Below are 20,148 nucleotides of genomic sequence, written 5' to 3'. Positions count from 1 at the left end.
CTGACTCATTTGAAAAGACCCTGATGCTCAGAAGGATTGAAGGCAGGAGGAGAAGGGGACGACAGAGGATGAGATGGTTGGATAGCATTACCGACTCAATGAACATGAGTTTGAGTAAGCTCCAGGAGTTGGTGATGGACAGGGAGGCCTGGCATGCTGCAGTCCACGGGGTTGCAAAGAGTTGGACACAACTGAGTGACTGAACTGAACAGTATTAACTTCCAATCCATGGGCATGGATGTCCTTCCATTTATGTTTCTTTAATTTATTTCATCTATGTATTATAGTTTTCAGGGTATAGATCTTTCACCTCTTTGGTTAAGTTTATTTCTAAGTGTTTTGTTGCTTTTTATACTATTGTAAATGGAATTATTTTCTTAATTTCCTTTTCAGATAGATCATTGTTAGTGTGTAGAAATACAACTGATTTTTGGTATGTTGATTTTGTGTTCTGCAGCTTTGCAACATAAATGTCTACTAATAAATGAATAGATAAAGAATATGATATGTACATACACTATAATATTATTTGGTCTTAAGAACAACATGTATGGACTTGGAAGATATGGTGCAATAAGTATGAAAGGTCAGTCACAGAAGGGCAAATAGCTACATAATTCTATATATGTGAGTTAAAAGAAATATTCAAACTTACAGAAGCAGATAATAGAATAGTGGTTGCCAGGAGATGGGAAGAGAGGGAAATAAGGTGTTCAATGGGTATAAAGTTACAGTTATAAAAGATAAATAAATTCTAGAGATCTGCTGCACAAGAATGCCTAGAGTTGACACTGTGCACTTAAGAACTGTTAAGGGTGTAGGTCTCATGTTAAGTATTCTTATCCAACAAAGAAGAAAGAAAGAAAAGGGACACTAGGAAACTTTTGGAGGCAATGGATTTGTTTATCAAGTTGACTATAGTGATAATGAGCTGGAGGCTCAATCAGTAAAGAATTTGCCTGCAGTGCAGAAGACCTGGGTTCAATCCCTGGTTTGGGAAGATCCCCGAGCATGGCAATATTCTTGCCTGGAGAATCCCCAAGGACAGAGGAGGCTGGTGAGCTGTAGCCCATGGGGATTGAACCCCGCAAAGAGTAGGACACGACTGAGCACATGGTGATGATATCACTGTTGTATGCATATATCCAAACTCACCAAATTGTATATATTAAATATGTGCAGTTTTTTGGCATACAGATTACACCTAAGAGATGCGAAAAGCACTTTAAGTGAAACTAACATACATGCACAGACCCATAGAAATATACAGATGCAAATATACTAAAGGATAAACTGTAAATCTGTTGAACCATGCAAACATAAATAAACCACTATTGCAAATTATTGATATTAAATTCCAAACCTCCTTCCAAATAATCTGAGAAAAGCATTGATTTTGAAAAAGGAAGAAGAGTAAAATAATTTAAAAGGAGCTTTTAACGAAACTTGTAGGAAAAGTCATTTTATTGTTCATTCCTTTTCCGACAGAGGCAAATAATTTGAATTGGGTAGATATGAGCTTATGGCCATGATTGCTTGAAAGCAATAGTCTGCACAGCATTATTTAGGCTTGTTTGCTCTCTTTGTTAGTTTAAAATGTTAGTCTTTAAAATTAGTCCTTTTTAAATTATTTGAACTTTATGGGCTTACCTTCTGATAAATAGACTTCATAGATAAATGCTTGATTGATTTAAAAAGGAGATTAGATAGGTGCCATTACAATGTTTCACAGGAATCTAGGATTTATACAAAACAAAAAAGGAATGAATTTGCCACTTAAAAAATGGAGATACATTTTCATTCATTGATTGACCCTCCTAAAGCAGTTTAAACATTTATCTTCTAAAGGTGACATCATTGTAAATATGAAATATGGACTTTAATTTCTTGCATTATTTAAAGAAGAAATCATTGATATCACTGATATTCTGAGCTCCAAGCAGTGAATTAGCTACATTAGTTATAGCCTGATGACTTTTCCTTTTCCCAAGTAACTATATTCTCTTATTTTTCTATCAGAGTCTGGAGTGGTTTATACATTGCTGAGGGTAGATTCACGATTGGCAACCTCTTGTTGTAAATCTAATTATGAACATGTTCTGATCAGGAGCTATCAGCGGAGCAGTCGCCATGCTGTAGATAAGCACTCAAGTCAGTGAGCTGTCACACGTATCTCACCACTAATCTAAGTGGTATTTGTTTTTGGATGTTGGAAACAGTATCTGTTCCAAAAAATTCTCCTTTTATATTCTAAGGGAGACATAGCCTGATGCTTCTATGCGTGCCCATACCCCAAATTCCCATAGACAGAAGAGAGAAACATTGAACAATAGAATAGAGAGTGATTGTATTCAAGTCAGGAGTATATTAAGCAATAGCATTAGATGGGGCAAATCACTTTACTCTTCCTGCTTTAAATTGTTTTTATTTTTTAAATATAAAATGTCAGACTAATAAGATGCCAGACTAATTGCTCTCTGTCCTTCCCACCTGCACAATCATTCCACAATGGGTCTAAAACTTCACTGAATCCTTTGAGATGCAGCTGCCAAACAGCAGAAATTTGATTTCTTACAGGGTTATTCTGAGGCATCAAGTTGCACAAAGTATTAACTAAAGTCTGCCTCTTCTTATCCTTTACATAACCTCTTAAAAGAGAGTGTGCCTCTGGCATTGAGTGATTTTTATGCTTTCAATTTTCCAATAAAATTGAAATTTAAGTCAAGAAAGTGTAGAAATTGAAGATAACTGTGGTGAAATCAGGCTAATAATTTTGAGTACTTAGGTGATTTTTTTTCAAAAACTACTTTCTAGTCATGATCCAGTTAATCATCACAGTATCTTCTTGAGGGACTTAAGCAGATGAATAAAGATGCCCCTTTTTACTTTAGGAATTGCCTTCCCCAGGTTTTTAACACTAATTACCTCTTTACTTAGGGAATGATGGAGTATTCCAATAACACATATGTTCTTTTCATGTGGCCAAAAATATATTCTTACAGATTTATTTTATGGATTTGATAATACTTAAAGAAAAGTAATCATGTACAATAACTTTGTGAGTTCTAAGTTCTTCCTGATTTTACAAGTAAGAATTTAACACTCAATTAAACTCACTTTTGTAAACTTATCTGCTCCTCTATTAATTTCCTGTGTGTTCTTGCCCAAATTTTTTAACTTTTTTGTTCCTCATTATGAAAGACTGATAATTTAGTTGTTTTATCAATATTTAAATTACTTAGATGAATTATACAAGTTCAAAATAATGTTATTGATAGTATGTCCAATATCAGTATTTACCCATTGACATGGAAAATGCCAGTGAAAACAATGACTAGCTGTTCCAAATCTCAATGATTCTAACACTTTCTCAAATTTGTACAACTGTAGATAAAAAGTTACATTTCTATGCATGCATTATACATGCAAAATGCATATATCTAACTAGGTCTCACTTTCTTATCTTTTTATTTTTTATTGAACAAGTGAATCATAGGTAAAATAGAAATAAATTCAGGAGCTTTCTTTAAAAAAGTACTTGACATTTGTAGAATTGGACATGACAATAGTAATAAAGTGGTCCAGTTCTCTCCTTTTCCAATGTATTGAAGCTGTGCAAGAGAAGAGATTTGATAACTGACTACCACTAAGCAGCTCCGTAGATGGCCAAAACCTCAAACTTATTTTTTTACAGTTTTGTAACTGGGTCATTAATTTCTAATTCACTGACCTGTTAGTGTTAAGTAAGGTAATAATTTCAAAGCACTTGATATGTCGAAATTATGTACGGAGGAACAGAGGGTGACAAAAGAGGTGAAATGATGTGCTTCTTTGTCCAAAGAGCTGCCAAATGAATTATTTTTGTTCGATTAGAAAGAATTCTCTTTGATTCAATTTTCAATGCCCTTTTCTCACTCCCCTCCTGGACAAGGTCATAGATAAAGAATGCTTAAGCATCGACCTATGAACATTTTTATTTTGCCTCCATATCTTTTAGCTTCTATTGCAGTGGTTTCTACTGAGAAATAAAATGAACAAGTTTGGGGTGTGAGCCAATTTGGCAAAGACCACTCTTCGCTTCCTGTGTTACTTAATGCCCCTAGCAGATCATAGCACTCACTTACCCATGTCTTCTTCATTACTGCCATATTGTGTTATAAATATCTTTATTAGCACTTCTTTCCCTAGATTTTAATTAACTGTTGTTTCTCTTTTCACTAGATTGAGTTTCTTGAGGGCATAGTGTATATATCACTTTTTAAAAAACTTTCAGCAGAGTTTGGGCATGTGATAAGTGCTCAATATGAATGAATGAAGTTTATATTTCAGAATAATAATGGGGAAAAAACTAGAAAATGCAGAAATACATATATATATAATATGTATTGAGTTAGAGATAATCTATGTGAATGGAGACTTTGCCATATGTAATTTTTGATCACCATACTTGTTAAATTTGTCTGTGTTCTATATAGTCCTACTTGTGTATATCCTCTTCTAAACCTGAAGGCCACATTTGATATGAATTAATATTTACATAATATGTAAGCAATCAGCGACATTTTCCTCAATGTTGATTATTCTATGGTTATTTTGGTTTAAAAAACTTCAACCTTCATCCCAATTGCTATTCACAATATGCTGTGGCTTATTGATTGTTGAACATACTACATACTGTAGTGGGACCTGTCCATTTCAATTTTAATTTTCATGAATGTAGTGAAGGAATTTTGGTATTCTTATTTTATATATGAGTACATTGAAGGTTGGAAGTGTAAATAATGATAGTAAATTCATAGATGCGTGTGTGCTAAGTCCCTTCAGTCGTATCTGACTCTTTGCAACCTTATGACCTGTATCCCACCAGGCTCCTCTGTCCCTGGGATTCTCCAAGCAAGAATACTGCAGTAGTTGTCATGTCCTCCTCTAGGAGATCTGTCCAACCTAAGGGCCAAACCCAAGTCTCCTGCATCTCCTACATTGCAGGCAGATTCCTTACCACTAGCGCCACTTGGGAAACCCAAATTCATAGATAATTGTACACATATATTAGTGTTTCTTTCTCTAAATGACTTTAACATGACCTGCTAATTAATTTCACAATGGCCTGATTTAAATATGTTTTTGCTAGTAACAGTGAGAAAAGAGCCAAAAGTTGGAGAATTACTAGAAAGACAAAAGGATGTGAATAATGCACAGACTGGATAATTGACCCACTTGACGTGTCTGTGGGATAGTGGCAAGAGCACTCCACCCTCATTTATCCTAAATATTGATTCTCAATCTGTAAGGTACACTTGTAGCAGGTAAAGAGAGTCCATAGTTCACAGAGGAGGACTGCTCAGTTAAGAGATCACTGCTACAAACTGGATGGCATATGCAAATACATTACAAGGGCATAAGACTTTTCTCATAACCTAGCTCATGAGACACAAACAACAAGTGTCCTGGTTCAGACACAAGACACACCTGAATTCAAATTCTGGCTCTGCTTTTCTTTGCTAACTGGACAAGTTATGGGAGCTCTTTCCTTGTCTATAGAATGTGGAGAAAAAAATCATAATACCTTCCTTAGGAGATTTTATAAAAATAAACTACTTAGCATACTCCATGACCCATAGTAATCCTTTCAGGTAGGCAAAGCTGATTTTTGGCCCATCAGAGATGAAAATTGATTCATGGACCTAACATTCCAGGTTTCTATGCAATATTGCTCTTTACAGCATCAGACTTTACTTCCATCACCAGTCACATCCACAACTGGGTGTTGTTTTTGCTTTGGCTCTGTCTCTTCATTCTTTCTGGAGTTATTTCTCCACTGATCTCCAGTAGCATATTGGGTACCTACCGACCTGGGGAGTTCCTCTTTCAGTGTCCTATTTTTTGCCTTTTCATACTGTTCATGGGGTTCTCAAGGCAAGAATACTGAAGTGGTTTGCCATTCCCTTCTCCAGTGGACCACGTTTTGTCAGAACTCTCCACCATGACCCATCCGTCTTGGGTGGCCCTACATGGCTCATAGTTTCATTGAGTTACACAGAGCTGTGGTCCATGTGATTAGACTGGTAGGTTTTCTGTGATTGTTGATTTCAGTCTGTCTGCCCACTGATGGAGAAGGGTAAGAGGCTTATGGAAGCTTCCTGATGGGAGAGACTGACTGAGGGAGAAAGGGGGTCTTGTTCTGATGGGTGGGGCCATGCTCAGTAAATCTTTAATCCAATTTTCTGTTGAAGGGTGGGGCTGTGTCCCCTCTCTGTTATTTGACCTGAGGCCAAACTATTGTGGAGGTAATAAAGATAATGGAGATCTCTTTCAAAAGTTCCCATGAAAGCACTGCTATACTCAGTGTCCCCAACTGCCAACCCATGCCTCCAGCATAGATTCCTGAACACTCATGGGCAAGTCTGGGAGAGTCCCTTGTGGGGTCATTGCTCCTTTATCCTGGGTCCTGGTGCACAGAAGGTTATGTGCAGCAAATTAAAATGGACTGGAATGGGTGGATTTAACTCAGATGACCATTGTATCTACTACTGTGGACAAGAATCCCTTAAAAGAAATGGAGTAGCCGTCACAGTCAACAAAAGAGTCCAAAATGCAGTACTTGGATGCAATCTCAAAAACTACAGAATGAACTCTGTTCATTTCCAAGGCAAACTATTCAATATCTCAGTAATCCAAGTCTGTGTCCCGACCAACAATGCTTGAAGAAGCTGAAGTTGAACAGTTCTACAAAGACCTACAAGACCTTTTAGAACTAACATGCAAAACATATGTCCTTGTCATTATAGGGGACTGGAATGCAAAATTAGGAAGTCAAGAAATACCTGGAATAACGGGCAAACTTGGCCTTGGAGTACAGAATGAAGCAGGGCAAAGGTTAACAGAGTTTTGCCAAGAGAACACACTGGTCATAGCAAACACCCTCTTCCAACAACATAAGAGAAGACTCTACACATGAACATCACCAGATGGTCAATACCAAGATCAGATTGATTATATTCTTTGCAGCCAAGGATGGAGAAACTCTATACAGTCAGCAAAAGCAAGACCTGTGGGAGCTGACTGGCCCAGATCATTAACTCCTTATTACCAAATTCAGCCTTAAATTGAAGAAAGTAGGGAAAACCACTAGACCATTCAGGTATGACCTAAATCAAATCCCTTAGGACCATACAGTGGAAGTGACAAATAGATTCAAGGGATTAGATCTGATAGACAGGGTGCCTGAAGAACTATGGATAGAGTTTTAGGACATTGTACAAGAGACAGTAATCAGGACCATCCTCAAAAAAAGAAATCCAAAAAGGCAAAATGGTTGTCTGAGAAGGCCTTACAAACATCTGAGAAAAGACAAGACGTGAAAGGCAAAGTAGAAAAGGAAATATATACCCATTTGAATGCAGAGTTCCAAAGAATAACAAGGAGAGATAAGAAAGCCTTCCTCAGTGGTCAATGCTAAGAAATAGAGGAAGAGAATAGAATGGGAAAGACTAGAGATCTCTTCAAGAAAATTAGAGATACCAAGGGAACATTTCATGCAAAGATGGCACAATAAAGGACAGAAACGGTCTGGGTCTAACAGAAGCAGAAGATATTAAGAAGAGGTGGCAAGACTACACAGAACTATACAAAAAAGATCTTCATGACCCAGATAATCACAATGGTGTGATCACTCACCTAGAGCCAGACATCCTGGAATGTGAAGTCAAATGGGCCTTAGGAAGCATCACTGCAAACAAAGCTAGTGGAGATGATGGAATTTCAATTGAGCTCTTTCAAATCCTGAAAGATGATGCTGTGAAAGTGCTGCCCTCAATATGCCAGCAAATTTGGAAAAATCAGCAGTGGCCACAGGACTGGAAAGTTCAGTTTTCATTCCATTCCCTAAGAAAGGCAATGCCAAAGAATGCTCAAACTACCGCACAGTTGTGCTCATCTCACTTGCTAGTAAAGTAATGCTCAAAATTCTCCAAGCCAGGCTTCAACAGTTGAGCTTCCAGATGTTCAAGCTGGATTTAGAAAAGGCAGAGGAACCAGAGATCAAATTGCCAACATCTGTTGGATCATCAAAAAAGCAAGAGAGTTCCAGAAAATCATCTACTGCTTTATTGACTATGCCAAAGCCTTTGACTGTGTGGATCACAACAAACTGAAAAATTCTGAAAGAGATGGAAATACCAGACCACCTGACCTGCATCCTGGGAAATCTGTAAGCAGGTCAAGAAGCAACAGTTAGAACTGGAACAACAGTCTGGTTCCAAATTGGGAAAGGAGTATGTCAAGGATGTATATTGTCACCCTGCTTATATAACTTCTATGCAGATTGCATCATGAGAAATGCTGGGCTGGATGAAGCACAAGCTGGAATCAAGATTGCTGGGAGAAATGTCAATAACCTCAGATATGCAGATGACACCACCCTTATGGCAGAAACCTTATGGCAGAAGAACTAAAGAACCTCTTGACGAAAGTAAAAGAAGAGAGTGAAAAAGTTGGCCTAAAGCTCAACATTCAGAAAACTAAGATCATGGCATCCGGTCCCATTTGACTTCCTGTCAAATAGATGGGGAAACAGTGGCTGACTTTATTTTGGGGGGCTCCAAAATCACTGCAGATGGTGACTGCAGCCATGAAATTAAAAGACGCTTGCTCCTTGGAAGAAAATCTATGACCAATCTAGACAGCTTATTAAAAAGCAGAGACATTACTTTGCCAACAAAGGTCTGTCTAGTCAAAGCTATGATTTTTCCAGTGGTCATGTATGGATGTGAGAGTTGGACTGTGAAGAAAGCTGAGTCCCAAAGAATTGATGCTTTCGAAGTGTGGTATTGGAGAAGACTCTTGAGAGTCCCTTGGACTGCAAGGAGATTAAACCAGTCCATTCTAAAGGAAATCAGTCCTGAATATTCACTGAAAGGACTGATGCTAAGGCTGAAACTCCAATACTTTGGCCACCTGATGCTACTCATTTGAAAAGACCCTGAAGCTGGGAAAGATTGAAGGCACGAGGAGAAGGGAATGACAGAAGATGAGATGGTTGGATGGCATCACTGACTCAATGGACATGAGTTGGGTGAACTCCAGGGGTTGATGATGGACAGGGAGCCCTGGTGTGCTGCAGTCCATGGGATTGCAGAGTCGGACACCTCTGAGCGACTGAACTGAACTGAGTGATGAAAAAAATTACAACGTTAGAGAAATAAATGACATGCATTCAAAAATTTATGGAGCCTCTAAAAGATATAATCTTGCACTAAGAGGGGTTTCCTGGGTGGCCCTAGTGGTAAAGAACCCGCCTTCCAATGCAGGAGACCATGAGAAGTATGGATTCGATCTCTGGTTCTGGAAGATTCTTTGAAGTAGGAAATGGCAACCCACTCCAGTATTGTTGACTGGAAAGTTCCATGGACAGAGGAGCCTGGTGGGCTTCATACAGTGCATGGGATTGTAAAGAGTCAGATGCAAGCTATCATCTGAGCAGGCATGCACTGCACTAGGAGCTGGGGAATTGAAATAGAGCCTCAATATAGCCTTCAGGTGTTTCCAATTATCAGTAGGCTTGTTAAGTAATGGTTCTGAGGCAGCTAATAGTATCTCATGTGTTTTTTACAGATGCTGTTTTACATACATAATCTTTTGATCTTCAGAAACTTTTAAACTAAGAACTATTATTATCACCAGTTTTAGATGAGAAAACTGTGTATGATCAGGTCATCTAAGATGGCTCTTCTCTTTCTCTCTTACATTCCTTGCTTGACCAGTCCCTGCTTCACCTCCACCCTACTCACATGACCTACCTGCCCACATGTTCGCCCCCATCCCAGCCAGAGATCATTCTTTTAGATCAGAACATCTCACCAAAGGGGTGGGTGAGGGGCCTGCACTTCTCCTGGCCTCCCTGGTAACAGATGAGTCCACCTGATATCAATTACCCTTGTAGCTTCTAACCTCCCCGACCCCTGGAACCAAAGACTGATGCCAAGACCTACCCACGTTTGCTACACATGGTGGGGTGTCACTTTAGGACCTTGCTTTGTAACAGTAAGTTCCCCTATCCATTAAACAACTGATGTTTTTGTAGCTGATTCTGGGCGAGACACTTTCTTCCATCTGGAAGCTGGGCAGGCCTTGCAGGCCTGTGTGATGCAGTCCAACCATTGGCAGAGCAGCCAGGAGATGGAGGAGACTCTCTCCGGCACTGAGATGTCAGGAAATAAGGACAATGGATCAAAAGTTTTGAAGCTTCGAACACATGGGGCCCTAAATTTGCAGGGTGATCCTTGTGTGGCCAAATTCGTATGTGGGCCCTTTTTTGACTGCCCCGGATAAATAGGAGCCACCCAGGGAATATGAGGAACTGAGACAACCCTAAGGCTGTTGGGGAAATATTGGCTGTCTTTCCAGTGGGGAAAAAAGCAGCGGCTGCAGTTGTGGGCTGTCTGTTTCTTTTTGTATTGAGAAAGGCCATAAGGGGCTGAGCTGACAACCAAGGTGAAGGTTAGCTTGAATGCTCATTCTGGTTCCTCTGGAAGTGAGACATGTGAATGTGAGTGAATGACTTATATTATTGCTGTTACTGTTATTTGTTTAAACTGTATTGGCAATTTGGAAACTTAAAAAAAAAAAAAAAACCCTGACATTCAAAAAATGGGTTTTGCTTATGCCCTCAGAGGAAGTTAGCTTTCTATATAGAAGGAACTGGTATTTCTTTTCTCATGCCTTTCAGATGTAAATGAGATAAGAGATTGTAGGTAAACTCTATAGGAATAACTATGTTTGAGGAATATCTATCTAAAATAGTCTTTCCAGCTTTTGGTAGCTTGCAAACAAACTGAGTTAAATCAAGAGAATTCATTGACTGTCTAGGTCATTTCAAATAGGGTAAAATATTGGAACATTAATTACTGGGTAGGTCTAGGTTTACCTACCTTTGCCTTGTTTGGAGAGGAAGACTAAAGCATAAGATTTCCAGTCAGGAAATGCTGGTATGACAAACGTTTATAATTACTTGTTGCTTGGTTTTTACCAGAGATTAGGATTTTAAGAGTTAAAATTATAATCAGTCATAATTCTGGTTATTGTAACCAAGTTTCTTTGTCAATTGCATTGGGTTTAAGTGTTTAATCATGACTTTTTAAAAGTCTTTGTTGCTTATAAACATTTGTTGTACCTGACACGTTTGTAAAAGTGCTTAATCGTCAAGATACATAGAAAGGAACTTTTGGCAAGTTTAAGTAAAATAAATTTCATACTGTGCCATTGAACTGGGTAATAAATTAAAGAATCCTAGTGGAAAACCTAATGGCTTCATAAAAGGTTTAAAAAAAAGAATTGTTTAGAGTAAACTGGTGAATATGGTTATAATTTTTAAGGTCTTATCTGGATTATTACTGGTTTTGATCTGTGTTTTCCATATAGGAAAGCCCTTCCACTTTAGTTAGTTTTGACTTATAGCAATTTGGTAAATTACACTTGTGAGTAGCTTTGAAAAATTTCATTCTCTCTGCCTGGTCCCTCAAGAAATTGAGACACTTGGGTTCCAAGCAGACTTATCAGGTGACTGGGAATGACTGTCTCCTGTTCTTCTGCAGAAATCTTGATTTTGGGGTACCTCTGGGTGAGAGAAATCCACTGAGGCAGAGCCAGATGGCAGGTCCTTGGCGTGGCTTTCCTGACCTTCAGAGGTCTTTTGAGAATTCAGTGTCAGATTCCTTCTGAGGAATTCTACCACAATCAATATGGAGGGGCCTGTGTAGTCAATTGACCAGACTTATTTTGCAAATAAATTAGTCTTGATTTGGCTGTGTTTTGTGGAGATAAGGGAAATTTAGAGAGAAAAATACTATGTTTCAGTGGATATTAAATTCTTTTCCTGTTAATTGAGGTCTGTGTCTCTGAAAGTTATTGTGTTAGCCTCACTTTTGTCCCGATATTGAAGATGGAAAGACAATTATCTAGTGAAGTTGTCACAGAGTATAACTACTCAGGATGTAGGACTGTTTGCTTTCAGTCTGTTGCTAAAATCACATGTACAGTGTTTGTGTAATATTTTGGTATAAGTGATAAAACATATAGCCTATGTTTTCTCTTTAATGTACTTCTGAACTGATTGACAATATCTGATCAGTTTCCCCTCAGTATGGATAACTAGGCAAATATGAAGGAGGCTGAGCACAGAGGAACATGATCTGGGCCCAGGGCAGACAGGCAGCATTCACACTGGTTTCCTGTAACATATTGATCTACTGAAAGATTTGCAATCAGAAGGGGAAATTATTGGAAAATCTTCACATACTGAGGTATTGGGAAGGCATTCTGGCTTATCACGAGTTTAACTTAAACTTTATTGACCAGAGTGGCCTGTTTTTCCCCTATTGAGCATATTTTCTACATCTGTTTTGGTCATTGTGAGGGGAAATGCATCCAAAGTCAAACTGGTATAGTCAAACTGTGGTTCAGACATCCAAGGTAAAACTCAGCGGTCATTGTAAATGTGATTATGGACATGTTCCTATACTACTGAAACTTGAGTTTTTCTGAACCATGGAAGAGCAGGACAAAAACCAAAGGTATTATCTCAGAATGCCAGTAATGCTTGTATTTTGCTCAGTGGTCATGATCTTCTCTGTATTGTGCCTGTTAGATGTCTTAGATTTCATCACTAGCCTGAGTGAAGGAAATCTGTTTGAGGACTGGGAAGCAACCACGACCTTACTATAAAATGAGTCTAATTGTAGGTTCTACAGTGAAATGCCACTGTAGGCTTCGTCTAGATTTCCATGAAAATGAGCCCAGCTAATGCGATTCTGTGTGGATGACTAACAATGGGGGCAAAGACTCTTGCCATCTTCCTTTCCCATATACCATTATGTTAGAAGGACCCCCATTGTTAAATGTTACTGTACAACTAACTCCCGATGAACACCCCTGGGCTATGCTGTGTGGAATGGAATAAACTGGCTTCTGGACACACATGAGTCCAATTACTGGGATTAATTTCTTTTTGTTAGGAAAGACTAAATGGATACACCCCCCCTCATGGCACTCAACATAACGCAGAGTGAGCAGACTGGTACTCTGACTGCTGGTTAGGCCACCAAAATGCTTCTTTTAGAGCTCGGGCCTTCCCTTCTCCATGGGGGTGGCTCTGGGTTTGTGAAAACCAGGGCTGGCCTACCTTTCTCTTCACTGGATAGGATGCTGCCACCACTGACTCCTTCTCCATTTATTCACCGAGTGCTTGGCTCCAAAATTTGCCCAAATCCTGGCGAATGACTGTTCTGAGCATGCTAGGTAACTTACCCCTGATACTTTTAGCTTCTGGTATCTGTATTGTATTTGAGGTATCTGGATACAGTGCCCTTCTCCATACCTGACCCTAGGGATGTGCAGGAGAGGGGCAGCCTCACATTTAAGGGCCAAGCAGGTATCGTAGGAGTGGAGTGCGTGGTCTGGCCACTCAAGAAAGCTGCTCTCTTACTCTCTGTACATCACCTGTTGGACCAGTGCCTGCCTTTCCTATATCCCCACTCACATGGCTAACCTTCCTACAGACTCGTCCCTGCCCGAGTGATTTATACCAGAATGTCTCCACCAGGACAGCGTATCAAAGGGGTCATGAGAGATATGACTCTTTGCCACTTTCCCTAGTAAGGGATGAGACAAGCCGAGGCCAATTCCCCCTATAACTGGTAACCTCCCCTTACCCCTGAGAGTGAGGACAGCTGCCATTTCCTGCCCACTGTCTGCATCACATGTTGGGGTGTCACTCCAGGACCTTGCTTTAGGCATGTAAGATCCTCCATCCTTTAAACTATGGATGTCTCTTTTACCACTCTGGGCTCTTTCTTCAGTATCACAGATGGGCAAGTCCAGAGCTTGTAGGCCTGCGGGGTGCAGCCCTACACCAAGGTTGAGGGAGTTTAAGTAAGTTTGCCTAAGATGGTATAAAGTGGTTAGCTGTCCCAGAGAGCCTTCACAATCCCATGTTCTCACCTGTGAGCTGTTGCCTCATGCGTATTATTTCCATTGTTAGAGAAAGGGCACAATGACTTCTGATCAAATTGTTACAGGAAGATATTTTTGCATATGTATTTGCCTCACATACACGGAAATGACAGATTTTTAAAATAGATAAAAGGCTATTTAGTCATAGTCAAAAAGAAAAGAAATCTCTCCATGTATCATCAGTCTCTTAGTGGTAAATTGGTGTTCAAGTCATATGGGGGCAGAGCAGTGAGAATCATATTTAATCACTTGAATGTTCTTGATGTAGCTGGTTACAGCACGGGATCAATGGCTGCATGCAGCCAGGGGCCATGCTCTTTATCAATGAGATATAATTGGGTTAGCACAAATTATTTGTTTACCCTTGTGAATCAAAAACTTGCTAGTGGTCTGTGACTCAGGAATAAAGCAGAAGCACCCTTCTAAGTACTTGAAACTTACATGTGAGTCTTGGGAAGGAGTATAAAGTTTTGCAAATGATAAAAAATGGACAGTAAATCCTAAATGATCATGAGATACTGTGCAATTAATGCCATCTGTGTGAGCGTAAGTTTTCTCAATTTTACAATGTGCATAAATAGAATTGACTTTACTGAATGGTTGTCGAGCTTATATAAAAATATATGTAACTACCTATAAAAATGTTTCATTTCTGCTAAATAACAAGTATTTACTACGATTAAAACCAAACCACATTTACTTCCTTTAACTGTGTTTGGAAGAAATATTTTAAAAGTTATCCCATACCCTTCTGATATTTTAAATGGAGGTCATGGGAAACTCATTTTAAAATTGTTATAAAACAGACATTTAGGTTGTTAAAAGATTTTGAAAATCGTCTAATTAAACCCCCATTTATAAAGATGCAGGAATAAAGGCCCAGAGAAGTAACTGACATGTCCATGGTTTCACTTCTCCTATTGCAGGAATGTGTTCCAACGCACTTATACCAGGGTATTGAGACTGCACCGCTTTACTTTATAACGGAGGGCTGTGTGCCCCAATGCACAATGAGGTTCACAAGTTTAAAGCTGAGTTATATATTCTTCTCTCTAACCGCTTTCCCTCTGTTGTCATTTCTACTTTTGATTTATCTGATTCTAATGTGCCTCCCTCCACTCCATTTCTCTACACATTACTTCTCTCATCCACATTGGGCTAAGAAACAAATTCACTAGTGGGACTAGGTTTAAAATATAAATGTGTGGGCTTTGAGTGAGGGTGGAGTGACTCTGCTGTGAGTAAAATATGTGGCTTTCAGTACCTTTATTTTGGTTTATTTATTCTGACTGTTTCACAGTTGTGGATGATGTTGGGAGTTCAGAAGAATTCTGGGCTGAGCATCAGGTGATTAGTTTTCTGAAGAACTGAAATCCCAGAAAGTGATAAATGTGAGGGGTTGTTGCATTAACGTTTGGATATATGTGAACACTAGACATTGACAATGAATTCATGACCCAGCATTGCCACCAACAAAAAATATTCCAAGAACGATAACTAAATTTGAAGACATTAATGTGCTGAATTAGAACAGAAATGTAAAATTTAAATAGGGAAGGTAGTCTGTCAGTACAATTTGTATTAATTGAGAAACAAGCAAATTAATTTAAGAAATATAAGAAAAGTTTATTTGAAGAGTCTTTCTGACTCTGCATAAGTCATCTAGTCTGTAAGAATTCCCATTCCAAGGAATGGTATGTTATCATAGTGCTAGTCTCCAGTTTCCCCTCAATCTTTACCCACATGCTCACTAACACATGCTGTCAGAAAAATGAGTGTAGCTCAGGTTCTGGAGGATTTAAGACAATAATTATCACTGATTTTTCTGGGACATAAAGTATTAGACTGCCAAAATCATAGGTTAAAGAACATCATTAAACTGTGACACATAATCAAATAGCCAAACTTTACAGGAAGCTCTTAGAAAATTTACCCTTTGGGGCATCATTCAAACTTTTCAACAGTTATTTGTGACTATTTTTTTTTTGTTTGTTTGTTTGGTTTTGGTGGAATAGCACATACCAATAGCACACACCATTCTCAGGGGTGGGGAACGGCGCTGCAACCAGATATTTTTGTACCTGCTAACATCTGTTATCAGGAAGTTCATGAGTATACATTTCATAACCTGACATAAAATGCTTTTAACCTTTTTATTAATTGTGTATCAATTTTTAATACCAGCACATAGTAAGATACTATGATGATGATGATACTATTACTACTATAAACAATCACTTATTATGGTGCTTTAAATATGCCAGTCACTGTTCTGAGCAATTTACATATAAAAATTCATTTGATTTTAACATATGGGAGTGAGTTGTTACCAGTAAGTGTTTCTAATATGTCTGCTTGTTCCTATATGGTTCCCCTACCAGCTCATTATGGCTTTTGGGAATTCAACCATTAAAGGAGAATTTTCAAGAGCTTACACTGGACATCAAAATAGTTTACATCTCAGATTCTGTATGTGTTTAAGCTATTGTCTCTTAGTTGCAAATCCACCCTTCTGTACTTGCAAACACTGGCATTAAACTGCACAAATTTCATTTCTCCTTTTAAGGTGCTTCTCACTGAATTCTGAGAATAGGAGGCACTATGAGGGATGTGAAGACAAAAGGAAAAGTAAGAAGGGACGTTCTCATTCCGTCCATGTCTCTTGTATAAGGAGTGTCCTTATGTTGGCCCTCTACTTTGGCAGACCTCGACCTGGCTCTTACTGCATTCCCAGGAACAGCCTCATCATGCCCGGGCATTGACCCCTTTTTAAAGGTCTGAGCCCCAGCCCTTGGGAATATTCCCCTAAGATGTCACCATGCAAATTTCAGCCTCACTTTCCCTGTTAATATCCTCACTTTTTCCTGTTAGATGTAGCAAGTGTAAGATTTTGACTTACATTGTAATTCTGAAATCAGTATAATTAAAATATTCATCTACTCATGGTGACATCTGAGTGGACTTGAACAATGCTGAGAATCTTAGAACTCCAAGGCTCTCTAAGAGTTCTTAGTAGTGGAAGCAATCTGTCTGCCTGGATGTGAGAAAACTGTCCTGCTCTGGGATTAAGACCCTTCAGTAATTCTGTGAGATAAAGAACTCCAGATCAACCATCTGGGATGCCAATGACAGGAAAGGATAGTATCAATAAATAAAAAAGAAGTTATTTATATCAACTCCAGTCATGAATAACTAATTACAGAAATGGGGACTCCAGGAGCTATACATAGCTTATCCCTTGCCTAGTATTATTTGGAGAGAGATAAATATATCTCTGTCTATCTGTAAAGACCACATAGACATTTAGACATGTTAATATTTGTATATATTGTATGCTTTCTTTTGACCTCCTCTATCCTATCCTCTTACTATTTTGTATAAAGGTGGTTTCATCATGGATAGGTTTACAATGGAGTCTTTAGGAAACAGAATATTCAGAATTGTAATAGAAGATTAAATATCATCGTAAATGGATGTTGTGATTGTTACTTAGAAATGAACATGATGGATGTTTGGATTTTGCATATCTCCTTTTTGGACAAATGAAGAGAGTCATTGCATCTTATTGTGAAATTGTATGAATACGGACAGAAGTGTGTATATGGTACCAAATAGCCAGAAGAATGAATTATTTCAGTTATCAAGCACTTTTCTGTCAGTTCAAAATCCAACCTTCTATACTCTAAAAAGTTTGTGATGTTTCAGCTAAACTGCTTAGTTTTCATTTTCCTTCAGCCACTAGGATTTCTATCAGCTTCTTCCAGTAGGAGGAACTCAAGAGAGACTAGAAAGCAGATGAAAGGGGAAAGGAATATTCTCCCTGTTACAGTCTTTGCCTTTTAATGTCACCCTTCACCTTGAGACAGTAGTTGATTCTTGTCTCCAGTTTGGGTTCTCTGAGAACCAGCTCTGTTTTCCTCTCCCAAAGGTGGCAGCTTCAGTCAGGCAGTCCCTCCTCCCTGTGAGTGCTCTCAAATCTGCAAGTGTCCCCTCACCAGCTCCTGAGATGCTGTTAATAGCAGCACGTAAGAAGACCTCAGAGGTCTGAGACCTCGCTCTGAGGAACCTCTTCCCTTATTACCCATGATAATTACATAGTGGGGTGGCGACCTGTTCTTAGAGGTCTGATTCCCAGCTTTGGGGTTCTCTTTGAGCTGCTGAACTACCATCCCCATTCAGGGGATGTCCTCTGTACAGATGATTGAGTCCAGCTCTAAAAGGCCTCTTGTATAAGTTTTTAGGTTCTCTTAACACTATCTTGTTAAGTTGTGATATAAGATGTGAGAGTTCAATGTGAGATATGAATGTGAGAGTTGGAGTATAAAGAAAGCTGAGCACCGAAGAATTGATGCTTTTGAACTGTGGTGTTGGAGAAGACTCTTGAGCATCCCTTGGATTGCAGGGAGATCCAATCAGTCCATCATAAAGGAGATCAGTCCTGAATATTCATTGGAAGGACTGATTCTGAAGCTGAAACTCCAATACTTTGGCCACCTGATGCAAAGAGCTGACTCATTTGAAAAGACCCTGATGCTGGGAAAGATTGAGGGCAGAAGGAGAAGGGGACGACAGTGGATGAGATGGTTGGATGGCATCACTGACTCAATGGACATGAGTTTGGGTAAACTCCGGGAGTTGGTGATGGACAGGGAGGCCTGGCGTGCTGCGGTTCATGGGGTCGCAAGAGTCAGACACGACTGAGTGACTGAACTGAACTGAACTAACACTATTTTCCTCCCTTTGGTGTCTGACTCCTTTAGTTACTATTTTTATTACTCATTTAACAGTTCTTTCTGTATTAAATTCTCTCTATTTAAATATCTTGTCTGGTTTTTATTTTATGCAGTCTTAATTTGATCTCTAAGAGTTGTGTGAACTAGGATAAGTCATCTTCCCGTTCAAACACTCGATCCCTTGTCTGTTTAACTAGGGGGTGGGGGTTTTGGTTATAGAAGGAGGAGTATAAATAATACCAAGGTGGTCTTTCACAACTTGTTTTCTGAGAAATGCTAGTCAAGCATTTCCTTCTTGCAAATAATACTTATGGCCATGTGGACTTGGGAAATGTTAACTACTATAGCAAACTGTGAGAGAATCACAATGCACATAAGCATAATCAAGGCTCTGAGAAGCTCAGCAGAAAAGAAACCTATTTTGCTTTGATTCACTATCTCCCCTCAAATTCTTTAACTTGGGAAACTCTTCTTTTTTTAGTTAACCTCTCTTATCACTCTATGACATACACTGAAAAATTCTTAGCAGTTCAAAAGTTTTGCAAGTTTTTTTCCAAGATACTTTCACTGAGGAGAAATCTAATGCCTATAATATATAATAGTTTTAATGGGTTTTATTTATCTTTTTCAGCTCTAAGCATAGATGTTGTCTGATAGTAATGTGCTTTGCAGTGAAATGTAGAATAAATGCTGAGGCAGGGCAGGAAGGATGTTAGAACACCAGGAAAATTATTTCAGGAAATGAAAGACAAAGTGAGTGAATTTTGGAGGGGATTATAGGACAGACTCACATTGTATGGATTCAACTGCTTAGGTATGACTCTCAGCTCTAGCACTTGAGTACCACTTGATTCTTAACAAAATCATTCGTCTTTACTATTCCTGGGTTTCTTATCTTTAAATGGAGCTAACAGTAGTATATATTTCACAGGTTTGTGAAGAAATTAAGTATAACATAGTATATAATGTGATTAACACTAACTTGCACTTAATATTTCATGTATTCTCAAAAACAGGAAAAGGCCTTGTATAATGACTTAATTTAGATAATAAAAAAATTAGTAATGAAATTAATATAAGCTGTTCAAAATGGGAGGAAATTCAGAGGATGTCTATTCCATCCCCCTCATCCTATAGAACTATGTCTCCCAGAGTCTAAGAGATTTGGTCATGGAGCTAATTAATAGGGAAGTTAGTTGGAGATTTTAGCTTCCTCACCCTTCAGTTCAGTTCAGCCGCTCAGTCGTGTCTGACTCTTTGCGACCCCATGAATCGCAGCATGCCAGGCCTCCCTGTCCATCGCCAGCTCCTGGAGTTTACTCAAACTCATGTCCATGGAGTCGGTGATGCCATCCAACCATCTCATCCTCTGTCGTCCCCTTCTCCTCCTGCCCTCAATCTTTCCCAT

The sequence above is a fragment of the Cervus elaphus genome, chromosome 9 (assembly GCF_910594005.1).
Source record: "Cervus elaphus chromosome 9, mCerEla1.1, whole genome shotgun sequence".
Taxonomy (NCBI): Eukaryota; Metazoa; Chordata; class Mammalia; order Artiodactyla; family Cervidae; genus Cervus; species Cervus elaphus.
The sequence above is the reverse complement of the archived record's forward strand: the minus strand, read 5'-3'. Positions refer to the sequence as shown.